We start from the raw sequence: 6,000 nt of genomic DNA, 5'->3' as shown, positions 1-6,000 counted from the left end.
AATATATTTTGAGGGCTGGAGAGATAGCTCAATGGTTAAGAGCACCAACTGCTCTTCCAGAGGACCTGGGTTCAATTCCTGGCACCCACATGGTGGCTCAAAACTGTCTGTAACTCGCACTCTCACACAGATGTACATGCAGGCAAAACACCAATGCACATGATATAAATTTTTAAAAAATGCTTTTAAAGAAATAAATACAATTTGAAATCACTGTGGTTATCATTCATAGAACTTTCTCTTTGAGATGAGAAAATGAGCATGCACTTATTACATATCTTTAATTTTATACAGTTTAAATTACTAATTTCGGCATTTAAAGTGTAACAGAGTTTCTTATTCATATAAGAAATTAAAAGCTCAATAATAATATTAAAAAGGAATTGATGAATGAAGACTATTTTCTTGAGGTAGAGTCTCAAAGTAGCTTAAATTATCCCCAAACTCAGTAAGTAGCCAAGGATGGCCTTGAACTTCTGATCTTTCTGCCCCCATCTCCTGAGTGCTGGGATTACAGGCCTGGTCTATGCCGGGTATATGTGGTGCTAGGTGATGAACCCAGGTTTGGTGTCTGCCAAGTAGACAGTCCACCCTCTGAGCTACCCTTCTAACCGAGGACTCCTCCTAGACACAGGATATTGTAGATCTTGAAAAAGCTTGAAGCTATAGTGTTCAAACTAGATGTTTTACAGGTTTAAAAACAAAACTAAACAGTTGAGGGCCGACGACCTCAGTTAACTCACTGACATCCACGTGGCCAAAGATCTGACTCCTGTAGGTTGTCCTCTGTTGTCGCCCCCCTCCATCCCACCACACACACACACACACTCACTGTGGCATGTGTGAACACAAGTACACACCCACAAATGTAATTTAATTTTTTTATTAAAAAATACAGTTCATCACATGAGGCATGCCCGTAACCCAAGCCCTTTGGGGACTAAACTGGAAAATTGAGAAAATGGATGAGAATCTATATCAATGAGAAAAGAAGAAATACAAACAGCAAAACAAAGCCCACGGGTGGGTAGAAGCTTATCCATGGTCAGGATAAAGAGCCGCCAACCTGGAACTAAAGCTGGAGCCGGAAGAGCATCCTGTTTCCACAATGAGTGCAGCTCACAGTGGGACTCTGCTGCCTTTCGCTTCCACTAAAACTTCTGCTCGCTGCTGGGTCTTTGTTACTTACTTGTCTCTCTGTCTCTCTCTCTCTCTCTGTGTCTCTCTCTCTCTCTGTCTCTCTCTCTCTCTCTCTCTCTCTCTGTCTCTCTCTCTCTGTCTCTTTGTCTCTATGTCTCTGTGTGTGTGTTCTCGCATGCACATGAACGTGAGTTTGCACATGTGGGTTCCTGCATCTACATGGGATGCTGAGGGTGGCCTTCAGTGGCATTCCTCAGAGGGCCCTGTCCCCTTGCTTTTTGAGACACTGTCTCTCCTTGACTGGAAGCTCACTGGTCACATTAGCTGGCAGACCCACAAGCCCCAGAGATCTACCTGTCTCTGCCCATCTCCGTCTCGCCAGCACTGAGATTACAAATGTGCGACACCACGCCCACACTTTTATTTTCATTGATGTGGATTCTGAAGGATGAACTCGGATCCTCAAGCTTGCACGACAAATGCTTCGCAGACTGTCTCGTTCTTTATAATCATAACCGGATTTTTTTAAGATAAGAAAGGCAGCTTTAGAAAACCCTCCATGCAACACTGGAAATAGGGCGCCCTCTCTGAAAATTTCTGGAACTCTTATCCCATGCCTATTCATGCCAGCCACAATTCTTATAAATTACAGAGTGTGGGGCTGGAGAGATGGCTCAGCCGTTAAAGGCTAGGCTCAACAAAAACTGTTAAGAATTACAGAATGTAAAGACCCGAGAATAGGAAGTTTGCCCTTAGGACCACAGCACACCTCGGAGACTGACCTCCATAGTTATTAGGAATAACTTTTAGTCACTAAAGAAGAGTCCACAGGCTTTGCTGTAGATTTTTTTAATTCCAAAAATCAGAAGCTCTCAAGTCTCCAGCAAATCCAGGGCTGTGGCCATTCTGCACTTCTCCACAAGGTGGCGCTCTGCCTCATTATAAACTCCTCCAAGAAGTGATGTTCCCAGCCTCAGAACAAATGGAATTGTGAACTATAGAGATGGTTTCATGTGCCTCTGTGCTTAGTGTCCTGACGTTACAGTTATAATAATCCGCTCCTCCCCCCAAAGTGGATACCTGTGCCTGCCTTGCACCCTGAAGTTCTGGTAAAGAACGTGTGATGCTCTGATGGAGTTTCAATTAGGTATAATCAAGAGATTACGTGTGTGTGAATGTGTGTGTGTGAGTGTATTTATGTGTGTATTCATGTTTTGTGCATGTATGTAAGTGTGTGAGAGAGTGTGCGTGCATGTTATATGAGTGTTTGAGTGTATGTTTGTATGTGTGTATATGTGTGTAAGCATGTATATTTGCATGTGTGCTTGTGAGTGTGTGTGCATGTTGCATGAGTGTGTGTTTGCATGTGTATATGTGTGTGCATAAGCATGTATATCTTGCATGTGTGAGCATGTGCCTTCTGGTGTGGGTTTGTATGTGTGTGTGCTAGTGTGTGAGTTTGTATAAGTGCAATGTGAGGTGTGTTTTCTTATGTGAATATGTTTATATTAGTGTGTGAAAATGTATATGTGATGTGCGTGCGTGCGTTTATGTGTGTGTGTGTTTTCTGTTATGTGACTTTGCATATATATTTGTATGTTGTGACGAGTATTTGAAAGTGTGTGTATTCTGTGCTGGCTTGTTCTCTGTCTCTCCCCTCCTCTGGGTATATATGTGTTAGTGTATGTGTGTCTGTGTGTCTGTGTGTCTGTTGCTGTATGTGCCAAACCCCACCTCCTATAAGCCCCGCGGCCTTCAAAATGCCACCACAACCTGAGACCCGGGTCTCAAGTGTGCTTGTGAAAGACATTTCAGATTCCAGCCAAGATGACTGCCCAAGCTCAAGGATCCACAGTAAACTTTGAACCCCCTGGTGGTACCGTCCTAAACATTTATCTGCTCCTTCCCCAGCTCCTTGCTACATCTTAAAACGTTTAAAATCATTTCAATTTGATTTTATGTGCATGAGTGTTTTGCTTGTATGCATGTCTGTGTGCCATGTGAAGGCCATAGGAGGTGTTGGATCTCCTGCAGCAGGAGTTGGAGGTTGACATGTGGGTTCTAGGAACCAAAATTGGGTCCTCTGCCAGAGTAGCCAGTGCTCCTAACCTCAGAGCCATCTCTCCAGCCCCTGCTTCTTGAATTTTATGATTAATTTTGTTTTGTTTTTTTTTGAGACAGGGTCTTCCTATACTGCGCAGGCTGGCCTTCAACTCTTTGGCTGAAGAGCCCAACTTGCCTCAGCCTCCTGAGTGCTTGGGACTGTGGGTCTGCCTCCCTCTGGAGCATATAGTTAGTGTTTAGACAGCTACTTGAAAGTAAATAGGCTTCAGCTGTAATAGGCAAGGGGCCAGGGAAGTTCCTACTATTTACAGTAACAGCCACCCCCACAGCCAGATTTGTTTCTTTGTGGCTAAATTCTCGGTGTCAGAGAGCCATGGTTTGGCTACATGGAAGCAGTGGAAAGGGGCCTGTTGAGGGAGAGCTGGTGATCGTCCTAAACACAGCCACACATCCTAAAATGGCTTTTCGGCTGTATCCAGCAGTCACCTATAAGATTAAAGAGTACTGCTTCATAAGCTTATGCACTATCCAGTGCCACTGTAAACTGTCTTGATTTGCACCCTTTGTGGGAAATGTAGCGCCAAATCTTACCTAGCGAGGAAGTTCCTCTAACACCCATAATGATCAATCTTTTAGAAACTTTTAGAATTATGTTATTATTTTGTGTGTGAGTGTTTTACCTTCATGTATGCTTGTGCACCATGTGCATGCTTGGTACCCAAGGAGTCCAAAAGAGGCTGCGAACGCCCCTGGACCTAGAGAACCATGTGATGCTGGGAATGCAACCCCACTTTTAACCACTTTTAACCACTTTTAACCACTGACCCATCGCCCAAGCCCAGTGATTTTTGTTGTTTGCTTGATTTCATTTGGAATTGCTATGCATCCATTTGTCTAAGAATTTCATAAATTCATTGTTTTTAATAGCTGCGTAGTACTCCATTGTGGATGCCTACGAGTGCTTGCTGACAGGAGCCTGATATAGCTGTCTCCTGAGAGGCTCTGCCAGTGCCTGACAAATACAGAAGTGGATGCTCACAGCCATCCACTGGATGGAGCACAGGGTCCCTAATGAAGGAGCTAGAGAAAGGACCCAAGGAGCTGAAGGGGTTTGCAGCCCCATAGGAGGAACATCAATATGAACTAACCAGTATCTCAGACCTCCCTGGGACTAAACCACCAACCAAAGAAAACACATGGTGGGACTCATAGCTCTAGCTGTATATGTAGCAGATGATGGCCTAGTAGGTCATCAATGGGAGGAGAGGCCCTTGGTCCTGTGAAGATTCTATGCCCTAGTATAGGGGAATGCCAGGACCAAGAAGTGGGAGTGGGTGGGTTGGCGAGCAGGGGGTGGAGGGGGAGCGGATAGAGGATTTTCAGAGGGGAAACTAGGAAAGGGGATAACATTTGCAATGTAAATAAAGAAAATATCTAATAAAAAAGAAAGAAAAAAAGAAATTGCTATGCAAACATGCCTTTGGGCATATCTGCCATGAATACTCTAGATTAAGTTCATTGAAGTAGGTGGCACTCTAAAATTTGGGTGGCACCATTCCCTAGGCTGGAACATTCTACTGACTAGGAAAAATCGAGCTGAGCACCAGCATTCACATTTGCTGTCTCTCTTTCTGTCTCTTCCTCTCTGTGTCTCTCTGTTGCCAGCTGCCCCACACTCCTGCCAGTGTGCCATCCCACAATCCCCTGTTCTTTTAACTTCTATATTTGTCACAGCAGTGACTGAAGTAACTAAATTCAACAGTTCAGCCATTGAGTGATACACGGCTATACAAAGCAAATTACTTCATTGTGGTTTTAGGAGGCCAAGAAAGCCCTCTTGTACCCTGACCTTCCTCTATTTCTTCATATCCCATTAATTAAAGACTGTGCTTTCACTAGAGTTTCAAAATAAGGCCAACCATGTAAATTTGCCTCTGGGAAAGGTGTTCAGCTATGTGATGGTTAATTTTAATCATCAACTGATACAACCTAAAATCATCTGGGGAAGAGAGTCTCAGTAAGACATTATATGCAAGGGTCTGTGGGTATGTCTGTTATGGAATTTCACTAATTTCACTAATCAGTGTGGGAAGACCCAGCCCACTCTGGGAAGCATCATCCCCTAGGTAGATGGTTTCAGAACAGTGTAAAAGTAGAGAAAGCAAGCAGAGAACGAATGACCAAGTGAGTAGGCATGTGTACATCCATTGCTCTCTGCTCTCAACTCAGCATGACATGATTATCATTTTGAAGTTCCTGTCTTGATTTCCTAACCACGTTGGCCTATAACCTGGAGTTGTATGGTTGAATAAAACCCTTTTATCCCTTACTTGCTTTTCATCTGGGTATTTTATCACTGCAACACCAATGAAACTAGAATAGAGCATCCAACACAAACCAAACCAAAAGCAGATAGTAGTGGTGTTGGTATTTGTTCTTTGTTTTAGAACCAGGGATCAAACCTAGGTCCTTATAAACCTTTGGCAAGTGATCTACCTCAGGGACATAATCCCAGCTCCTTCTCTTCTTATTGGTTTTTGAGACAGAGTCTCAGTATAGTGCAGGCTATCCTGGAGATGTGTATATACACATATACATCATATACATATATACATAAATACCTATATCTATATATGCTTACACAGCATCCTGATGACCCCAGAAGGAGAGCATCCAGGAAGTAGGTTGAGAGGCCTCACATCCACTCCTGATGATGCCCCCCAGTTTTGCTCAGAACTGAATGCAGCAGAAGGCTCTCCACACCCATGTGCACCACCGTCAGGATACCCATACAGA

The sequence above is a fragment of the Mus musculus genome, chromosome 9 (assembly GCF_000001635.26).
Source record: "Mus musculus strain C57BL/6J chromosome 9, GRCm38.p6 C57BL/6J".
In the NCBI taxonomy this organism is placed as follows: domain Eukaryota; kingdom Metazoa; phylum Chordata; class Mammalia; order Rodentia; family Muridae; genus Mus; species Mus musculus.
The sequence above is the reverse complement of the archived record's forward strand: the minus strand, read 5'-3'. Positions refer to the sequence as shown.